Source organism: Theropithecus gelada, chromosome 13, assembly GCF_003255815.1.
Source record: "Theropithecus gelada isolate Dixy chromosome 13, Tgel_1.0, whole genome shotgun sequence".
Lineage (NCBI taxonomy): Eukaryota > Metazoa > Chordata > Mammalia > Primates > Cercopithecidae > Theropithecus > Theropithecus gelada.
The window spans coordinates 29,156,578-29,167,317 of NC_037681.1; positions in this window are offsets into that span (position 1 = coordinate 29,156,578).

Below are 10,740 nucleotides of genomic sequence, written 5' to 3' on the forward strand. Positions count from 1 at the left end.
GGTTTTTTGTGTCTCTATCTCCTTCAGTTCTGCTCTGATCTTAGTTATTTCTTGCCTTCTGCTAGCTTTCGAATGTGTTTGCTCTTGCTCCTCTAGTTCTTTTAATTGCAATGTTAGAGTGTCAATTTTAGATCTTTCCTGCTTTCTCTTGTGGGCATTTAGTGCTATAAATTTCCCTCTACACACTGCTTTAAATGTGTCCCAGAGATTCTGGTATGTTGTATCTTTGTTCTCATTGGTTTCAAAGAACATCTTTATTTCTGCCTTCATTTCGTTATGTACCCAGTAGTCATTCACGAGCAGGTTGTTCAGTTTCCATGTAGTTGAGCGGTTTTGATTGAGTTTCTTAGTTGTGAGTTCTAGTTTGATTGCACTGTGGTCTGAAAGACAGTTTGTTATAATTTCTGTTCTTGTACATTTGCTGAGGAGTGCTTTACTTCCAATTACGTGGTCAATTTTGGAGTAAGTACGATGTGGTGCTGAGAAGAATGTATATTCTGTTGATTTGGGGTGGAGAGTTCTATAGATGTCTATTAGGTCTGCTTGCTGCAGAGATGAGTTCAATTCCTGGATATCCTTGTTCACTTTCTGTCTCGTTGATCTGTCTAATGTTGACAGTGGAGTGTTGAAGTCTCCCATTATTATTGTATGGGAGTCTAAGTCTCTTTGTAAGTCTCTAAGGACTTGCTTTATGAATCTGGGTGCTCCTGTATTGGGTGCATATATATTTAGGATAGTTAGCTCTTCCTGTTGAATTGATCCCTTTACCATTATGTAATGGCCTTCTTTGTCTCTTTTGATCTTTGATGGTTTAAAGTCTGTTTTATCAGAGACTAGTATTGCAACCCCTGCTTTTTTTTGTTCTCCATTTGCTTGGTAAATCTTCCTCTACCCCTTTATTTTGAGCCTATGTATGTCTCTGCGTGTGAGATGGGTCTCCTGAATACAGCAGACTGATGGGTCTTGACTCTTTATCCAGTTTGCCAGTCTGTGTCTTTTCATTGGAGCATTTAGTCCATTTACATTTAAGGTTAAGATTGTTATGTGTGAACTTGATCCTGCCATTATGATATTAACTGGTTATTTTGCTCGTTAGTTGATGCAGTTTCTTCCTAGCCTCGATGGTCTTTACATTTTGGCATGTTTTTGCAATGGCTGGTACCGGTTGTTCCTTTCCATGTTTAGTGCTTCCTTCAGGGTCTCTTGTAAGGCAGGCCTAGTGGTGACAAAATCTCTAAGCATTTGCTTATCTGTAAAGGATTTTATTTCTCCTTCACTTATGAAACTTAGTTTGGCTGGATATGAAATTCTGGGTTTAAAATTCTTTTCTTTAAGAATGTTGAATATTGGCCCCCACTCTCTTCTGGCTTGTAGAGTTTCTGCCGAGAGATCTGCTGTTAGTCTGATGGGCTTCCCTTTGTGGGTAACCCGACCTTTCTCTCTGGCTGCCCTTTAGATTTTTTCCTTCATTTCAACTTTGGTGAATCTGGCAATTATGTGTCTTGGAGTTGCTCTTCTCGAGGAGTATCTTTGTGGCGTTCTCTGTATTTCCTGGATTTGAATGTTGGCCTGCCCTACTAGGTTGGGGAAGTTCTCCTGGATGATATCCTGAAGAGTGTTTTCCAACTTGGTTCCATTTTCCCCCTCACTTTCAGGCACCCCAATCAGACGTAGATTTGGTCTTTTTACATAATCCCATACTTCTTGCAGGCTTTGTTCATTTCTTTTTCTTCTTTTTTCTTTTGGTTTCTCTTCTCGCTTCATTTCATTCATTTGATCCTCAATCGCTGATACTCTTTCTTCCAGTTGATCGAGTCAGTTACTGAAGCTTGTGCATTTGTCACGTATTTCTCGTGTCATGGTTTTCATCTCTGTCAGTTCGTTTAGGACCTTCTCTGCATTAATTACTCTAGCCATCAATTCTTCCACTTTTTTTTCAAGATTTTTATTTTCTTTGCGCTGGGTACGTAATTCCTCCTTTAGCTCTGAGAAATTTGATGGACTGAAGCCTTCTTCTCTCATCTCGTCAAAGTCATTCTCCGTCCAGCTTTGATCTGTTGCTGGCGATGAGCTGCGCTCCTTTGCCGGGGGAGATGCGCTCTTATTTTTTGAATTTCCAGCTTTTCTGCCCTGCTTTTTCCCCATCTTTGTGGTTTTATCTGCCTCTGGTCTTTGATGATGGTGATGTACTGATGGGGTTTTGGTGAAGGTGTCCTTCCTGTTTGATAGTTTTCCTTCTAACAGTCAGGACCCTCAGCTGTAGGTCTGTTGGAGATTGCTTGAGGTCCACTCCAGACCCTGTTTGCCTGGGTATCAGCAGCAGAGGCTGCAGAAGATAGAATATTGCTGAACAGCGAGTGTACCTGTCTGATTCTTGCTTTGGAAGCTTCCTCTCAGGGGTGTACTCCACCCTGTGAGGTGTGGGGTGTCACACTGCCCCTAGTGGGGGATGTCTCCCAGTTAGGCTACTCAGGGGTCAGGGACCCACTTGAGCAGGGAGTCTGTCCCTTCTCAGATCTCAACCTCCGTGTTGGGAGATCCACTGCTCTCTTCAAAGCTGTCAGACAGAGTCGTTTGCATCTGCAGAGGTTTCTGCTGGGTTTGTTATTGTTTACTGTGCCCTGACCCCAGAGGTGGAGTCTACAGAGACAGGCAGGTTTCCTTGAGCTGCTGTGAGCTCCACCCAGTTCGAGCTTCCCAGCAGCTTTGTTTACCTACTTAAGCCTCAGCAATGGCGGGCGCCCCTCCCCCAGCCTCGCTGCTGCCTTGCCGGTAGATCACAGACTGCTGTGCTAGCAAGGAGGGAGGCTCTGTGGGTGTGGGACCCTCCTGGCCAGGTGTGGGATATGATCTCCTGGTGTGCCTGTTTGCTTAAAGCGCAGTATTGGGGTGGGAGTTACCCGATTTTCCAGGTGTTGTGTGTCTCAGTTCCCCTGGCTAGGAAAAGGGATTCCCTTCCCCCTTGCGCTTCCCAGGTGAGGCAATGCCTCGCCCTGCTTCAGCTCTCGCTGGTTGGGCTGCAGCAGCTGACCAGCACCGATTGTCCGGCACTCCCCAGTGAGATGAACCCAGTACCTCAGTTGAAAATGCAGAAATCACCGGTCTTCTGTGTCGCTGGCGCTGGGAGTTGGAGACTGGAGCTGTTCCTATCCGGCCATCTTGCTCCGCTCCCCCCATTCTATATTTCTTACACAGCAAGTGACAACCTGAACATGATCGGAAAAGGTAAAAGATCAAACAGTTTAGAATTATACTCTTCAAACATTTTTGTTTATGTAATCCCCTTATAGGATTTTTAAAAACCGTGTATGTGCTCACACATTTTTGAGTTTGTTCCCGGACCAAACCAAGGGTCAGGCTGCTAATTCTTGCAGCCCAATAATGAGATGCAGATGAACTGAGAGAGAAGGGAGTTTTAATTTCTGTAACCCGTTACAGGGAGAAGACCTGGAAATTATCTGCAGACCAACTCAAAATTACAGAGTTTCCCAGAGTTTGTATACCTTCTAAGCTATATGTACATATGTAAGTGTGTATTTCTCTAAAGACATGCATGATTAACTTCTTCTAATCTGTAACTAAGGTCTGAGTCTTGAAGACCGTCACTGGGGCCTCAGTAAACGTATTTAATCTAAATGGGTCCAGGTGCTGGGGTGATTACCCTTATCTTGTCTCCTGCTAAATTACGGAGGTTTGGGGAGTTTCTTCAGACCCCCAATAAACTTGTTTGTGGAGGCCTGGAGAGTTTTTTCAGACCCCCAATAAAACTTGTTTAATCCTAAACGGGTTCTGTTAAGAATTCCTTAATTATTTTGTCATGATTTAAGGGCCAGGAAAGGTCTAGGCAAAACTCTTGGTGGGCTTTTGTTACACTCCAGCCTTTGTTTGACGGTACTGGCTTTCTCAGCTTTTAATGTTTGATCGAACCATTCAGTCAGTGCCGAAACGTTGTTATGGAGGCCTGTGTTAGTGACATCTGGCCTGCCACAAGCTGTCATCTAAAATTTTTGTTATTTTAAATGTATGCAAAAGAAAATTTTATGCAAAATCATTACATGATTGTCTTAAATGCACTAACCATTTAACATCAGCACCATTGGATAGCTATGATCACCCATATTTAAAATACAAGAAAGAACCATTTCTTCCTTAAGAGTCAAATATTTCATATTGTTTTTAAATCTCTGAACTGGTGTTTCTATTCCGTCTCCTCCATAGGATTTTATTCTAATGTAATAAATATTTATATTTGAAAATCATTTATTGATTACCCTGTCATACTTTTCTGTAAAAAGAAGATATATAAATATACAGAAATTATAGATGTTTTTATTTCCACTGATCACAAATTATTCTTCAATGCCTTACAGTTTTTATAAACATTAAGATAATATTTTATAGTCAATAATTCCATTAATGAGATGAGTAAGACTGTTATTTACTTTTAAGTCTTTTTTATTATTTTAAGTATCCATAGATGAATATTATCTTTCTGTAGAATGAGCCAGAGTTCGACATGAATTTTATTCCTGCTTTTTTAAAATTTGTATAGATATAAATGCCAAGGCAACTTATCCACATAAACAAGGAGATGGAAATGGAGGCAGCGTTGATGGAAGGATGTCACTGGTTATTCCAACTTCTTCCAAATGATATGCTAGAAATCACATAGGGAACCATTAGCGTCACCATTTCGATTCTATCCAAAGACAACTCAGGTACATCTGCCTTCAATTTTACTGAAAGTAAAGAATTTGAAATTGATGGTTTCAAGTTTCACGGGTGTCCAGCCCTTGGAATGCAAGGACTCTTTTGCTTATCTGTGGTGGTGATACCACGAAAATAATGCACAGACCTTTTTTTTTTTTTTTTTAACTCATCAGCTATCGTGAGTGTTTGTGTTTTTCATGCGTGGCCCAAGGCAATTCTTTCAGTGTGGCCCAGGGAAGCCAAAAGGTTGGACACCCATCCTTTCCCCAGGGCCGAGTCACTCACGTTCTCCACTTCTGGGAATCATAGTAAAAAGGCCTTACCAAGACGTATCAAATGAATATTAATTTTTACCTTTTACTTTCTTGCTTAAGGCACCTGTCTAGCTGCTTATACTCAGAAAGGACTGAGAAAATGGAAACATGAATCATGTCAATAAACCTTTTCCCAAAGAATGTTTTTGAAAGAATGCTTTTTAGGCCAGATGCGTGGCTCACACCTCTAATCCCAGCACTTTGGGAGGCCAGGGCAGGCGGATCACTTGAGGTCAGGAAGGAGTTCGAGACCAGCCTGGCCAACATGGTGAAACCCCGTCTCTACTGAGAATACAAAAATTGGTCAGGTATGGTGGCACTCGCCTGTAATCTCAGCTACTCTGGTGACTCAGGCCTGAGAATCACTTGAACCCAGGAGGTGGAGGTTGCGGTGAGCCGAGATCACGCCACTGCACTCCAGCCTGGGTGACAAAGTGAGACCCTGTCTCAAAAAAAGAAAAGAAAAAGAAAAAAGAAAGAATGCTTTTTATCTTATGGGCTTGAAATACCTTTTGTCAAAACTGGAGCCACAGAAATAGTCTGTATTATTATGCAAAATGTACCCATAAAAACAAATTGGTAGAGTCCTCATTGTCAAATCAACCAACCCAGACTTACTTTTTGCTATTAAAAAAGCTAACTTTATTTTTCCATTCAATATTCAAATAAACAAGTCAGTGATGCGTCCCTGACAGCCCCACCGCTGACTAGTCAATCCTAATCCCTGCGGAATGCCGGGTCGGGAAGGAGCCCAGCGCCCATGGGTACAGGCAGAGCCAGCGTCCCAGCCTTTCTCACTGGTGCTCTGCTCATGGGGGATTCTTCTTCAAACAATAATTTGGGGAAGCAGGCGGGAAGGCATCACATCAATACCGTCACCCTTCCTGCTGGCCCTCAGCAGGGTATCTACATTCAGAATGTCCTGACACGGACTAAAGTAGCCCTCCTCTAACAGAAGCACGACTGAGGCAGGGAGAGACACAAAGTCCTGCCACAGCTTTTGGAGCGTCTTGAAAGGAAAGGTATACAAGCCAGCCTTGTAGCCTTGTCTGATGGACCCAGGGGGGTTGACCTCAGGTAAACACAGAGAGGGATTTGGACCTGAGAGGCAAGGGAAGGGCGAGATCCCTGGGACAGGGGTACTCCCAGGCCAGCCAGCTCCTGCGAGAGAACGAGGAACAGACGCTTGAAGACGGATCCCTCGAGCCGTCCTGCCTGTGTGCCTCCAGTTTGAAGAGCCTTGCTTCAGAATGAAGGGAGGCTCCACTTGGAGTATTAATCGTTCATCCCAGCATCTGCTGATGGCGGGAAGACACGAGCAGTGTGCTTTCTGCAAACAGCCTGAAAAGTCTTCGGGGTTTAAGGAGTAACCATAAAGAAATGCAACTTGGGTAGCTTTAGATGCGTATGTCTTCATTTTAATTTTCATTTTTAAACAAAGTCACACATGAGCATAATTTAAAAATCCAAAGAACACTAAAGGCCTAGAATGAAAAGCAGCAGCAGTCTCTGGCCCATTCCTCTGCACCCATCAGTCTCGCTCCCCAAAGGCAACCAACTTCAGAGCTGCGGCCATTTCCTGGATTTCCCTCCGAGCATCTAAATCAATAGTGTCCACTGGGCCGGGTGTGGTGGCTCACGCCTGAAATCTCAGCACTTTGGGAGGCTGAGGCAGGTGGATCACGAGGTCAGGAGATCGAGACCATCCTGGCTAACACAGTGAAACCCTGTCTCTACTAAAAATACAAAAAATTAGCCGGGTGTGGTGGCGGGTGCCTGTAGTCCCAGCTACTCAGGAGGCTGAGGCAGGAGAATCTCTTGAACCTGGGAGGCGGAGCTTGCAGTGAGCCGAGATCGCGCCACTGCACTCCAGCCGGGGCGACAGAGCAAGACTCTGTCTCAAAAAAAAAAAAAATAGTGTCCACTGCTCTTGCTCAACAGATCATCCTTAGGCTCATCCTTAGGGGTCCTGCATTTTCCTCCCACCACAGTGAAGAGAGCTTAGCCCTCTCCATCATCAGACACATACACATCCCCTCTCTCACCTTCCCAGGGTTATAATCATAGCTGTTGTCAGACATTAGCATTTATCTCATTAAAACTAGATTGAACCAAGGTAGCAAATCAAGTCCATACCTGTTTTCTTCCGTGTACCTTCTGTTTTTCTGAAGCTGATTGTCATATTTTCTCAATTGTCTTTTTTCCTCTAACCTTTAAAAAATATTTACCCCAGTTCTCCAATCTGTCACCTGTTTAATCAATATATTTCCATGCACTCAAACATACCAGTTTCTTGTTTTTCATAAAGATTTCCATCCTCCTGCTTCAGCCTGGATTCCTGGCTGTTGGTATGGGAAGTCTCTCCTTGCTATAATCTTGACGTGCTTGACTTCAAGCATGTCTTCCTCTTTGTTGGTTTACTCTCCTGTTTTACTAGAGTGTACCCTCCAGCAGTTTCCTAGGAAAGGGCCATGTAAAGTAACCTATTAAAGTCATGCACACTTAGAAATGCCATTTTTGTACCCTCTCACTTGACTGATATTTTTCTTGGGTCTGAACCACACTCAATTGTCTTTTAAAATAAACATAGAAATCCACCCTCACAGTCAATTACCTTTATAATTGACAACTTCCATCCATCTTATCTGAGTTCCTTCCCCAGGAAGCCAATCCTCAGTCCTCCCAGATAGTATCAAGGAACTGAAACTCACCAGATCACCACATCCAGACAATGAAAAGCCAGACCCCCTCATTCTTTTTCATCTCCTTACCTCTCCCTAATTCCTGTTTAGCTGCCTGTCGTTACATTATTTCCCTGCTATGTGAGCCCTCAGTTTTAGTCAATCAAGGAGATGGATTTGAGACTGAGCTCCCATCTCCTCAGCTGCAGCACCCAGTTAGAGCCTTCTTCCCTGGCAATACTTGTTGTCTCAGTGATTGGCTTTCTGTGCTGGGAGCAGCAGGACCCAGACCAAACCCCTGGTGTGTTGTTAACCAGTAGAATATTTGTTAATCAGACGAATGGCACTTTTCCCTCCAAATTTTAAAGGCTTGTTCTAGTGTCTTCCAGCTTCCAGTGATGATTCCTTTATTTGTAGGTGAAGTATTATTATTATTATTATTATTATTATTTTGAGACAGAGTCTTGCTCAGTCTCCCAGGCTGGAGTGCAATGGCACAATCTTGGCTCACTGCAACCTCTGCCTCCCAGGCTCAAGCGATTCTCTTGCCTCAGCCTCCTGAGTAGCTGAGATTATAGGCGCCTGCCACTGCACCCAACTAATTTTTGTTTTTTTTTAGTAGAGATGGGGTTTCGCCATGTCGGCCAGACTTGTCTCAAACTCCTGACCTCAGGTGATCCACCTATCTCAGCTTCCCAAAGTGCTGGGATTACAGGCGTGAGCCACCATACCCGGCCCTGTGAATTTTTATATGACTTTTTTTTTTTTTTTCTGGAAGCTTTCAGAATCCTCTCTTTATCCTAGAGATTCTGAAATTTCTTGATCATGTGCATTGGTGTGACTGTTTTGATTGACTATGTGAGGCATTCAGCGGGCCTTTTCCATATGAAGGCTCACATCCTTCTTTCTGGGGACTTGTCCTGTAACGTTCTGGGATAAATCCTCCTCTCCATTTACTTTTTCTAGAACTGCAGTTTGTTAGGTGTTGGATCTCCTAGATTGCCTAACTTTAAAAAAAAAAAAAAAAGTTTCCCTCCTATTCTTCTTTTGTGATTTAATTCCACGTTATGGGAGATTTTCTGAACGTCATCCTTCACCCGTTCTATTAAATTTTAAATTTTGCCTACCTTATTTGATTTCCAAAATGTATTTTTATTCTCTAACTGTTCCATTTTTATATATAGCATTCTGTTTTGGGGTGTAGCATCTTCTGTTAGCTCCCTGAAAATATTTATTGGATTTTTTTTTAAGTTTTCTTCTGCTCTTTGCATTGCCTCTGTTTCCTTCAAATGTCATTTCTTTATTTATCTTCCCCCGTTTGTTTGTTTTAGGCACTCCCTTTTATATTAGAAGCTTTCCTAGAATTTTTGATGACCCCTGGATATATTCAATCATGTAGCCAAAACAGCTCCATAGAAAACACACCAGCTGTGTTGATGAGATGGAATTGTCAGCTGGTGGGCCTCACTGAAGCCTGGGGAGAACTACACCCTGAATCCCAGGCCCAGTCTTATTCAGAACTACTCCATTTTCCTTGAGTAGAAACCCCCAGTCTTCTGCCTTAGGGATGCAGGTTGGCTGTCAGCTTCCTGAACGCAGGGTAGGGGAGCAGGACTCCCACCTAGTCAGTATTGTAGAATTTTACCTAATCCCTTTGTTTTAAAACTCGTGCCTCGCCCTCCAGCCACATCACCAAGTCCTCCAGTTCTCCAAAGAATCACCATCCTCACTCCTCCCTCAGTGGGGCCAAGGGCATGGCCACCTGCTGTGCAGGCAGGAGCAGGGGCTTCACCTGGCCAGGTGAAGACTTTGAGTCACCCTCCCTTGTCTCATTCCCACATTCCCCTCTGCCTCAAAGGGATGCCCCCGGGCTCCAGGTCCTTTGCAGGCCTTAGAGACCCTGCACATCAACTATTCTCTGGAGAACTCTTCTGCAAGCCTCCAGGATGTAGCTTCTTTCTCTGCTGAGACACTAGCCATGCCTCATCTCCTTCGTAGGCTGCTGACCCAGTAGTGTTGAACCCTCTCACCTGCCGTTCCCACCTTTCCTATGCCCTTTGTCCTTGTAGGTTGACACCTGTGTCAGCAGAGAGAGGAAAGAGACGCAGGTGATTATTCTCCCATCCTTCTGTGTCAGACAGGGTTATGTGCGTAGATTGACCGAGATGAGTGTCCTGTGCTCTGAAGAACCTCAATGGCTCCTCCTTCGGAATTGATTTAAGCAGTGGCAGCATAGTGTTTTGAAAATGGTCAATGGTGGGTTGGATTTATTGGAATTGCCCAAGGTGTTTGGTTCTATGGAACCTGCCCTAAAGGGTGCTCAGGGGAATAGGATTTGGGGTGGGATCTGTTTGCAGGAGACGCACATTTTCTCTTCTTGGGGCTTGTTTCACATTTTATGTTGAAAGTTCTAATAAATTATGTAACAAAGCACCCCATGTGGTTGGATTTTCTAAGGTCACAGGACCACAATCCAGTTTTTGTGTGTAACACCTGCTAATATCTTCATGAGCTAAGTGATAAATCTGCTAATAGATTTTGGCCAGAAATGGTTGCTCAGAAACCCCCCATCCACCAGGCCCCCACCATGGGAAGCCAGCAGCCAGGGGGCCCCGTTCAGCTGTGCGTGGTGAAGCATCCTTTACACCCTCCAGGATGTGAGCACGTTGGCAGGGATGGACTTTTCGACTCCTGGATGGAGAAATACATAGATATCAGAGGAACAAAAGCCATGTGTTCTTTATTTAGGATTTTGACATGTGCAGTTTTGGGGATCTTGGGAATGTTGTAATTTTCCCAGGCAAACTTTGACACTTTGTTTCTGGGTCACAGAGAAGACACCACCTTTCATCGCCAATTACTGTTTTCCTCAAACCCAGGCTATTTTTGTCCAGTTTCCTTTGAAAGACCAGAATGAATGCTTGGCCTTATGATTTCTCCACTTGTCACTCAGCTTCATGGTACAGATCTCAGAGAGGCTCACCTTGGGTTCAAGCTGTCCTTCAGCACATGCCATGTACTCTCTCAAGTTAAGC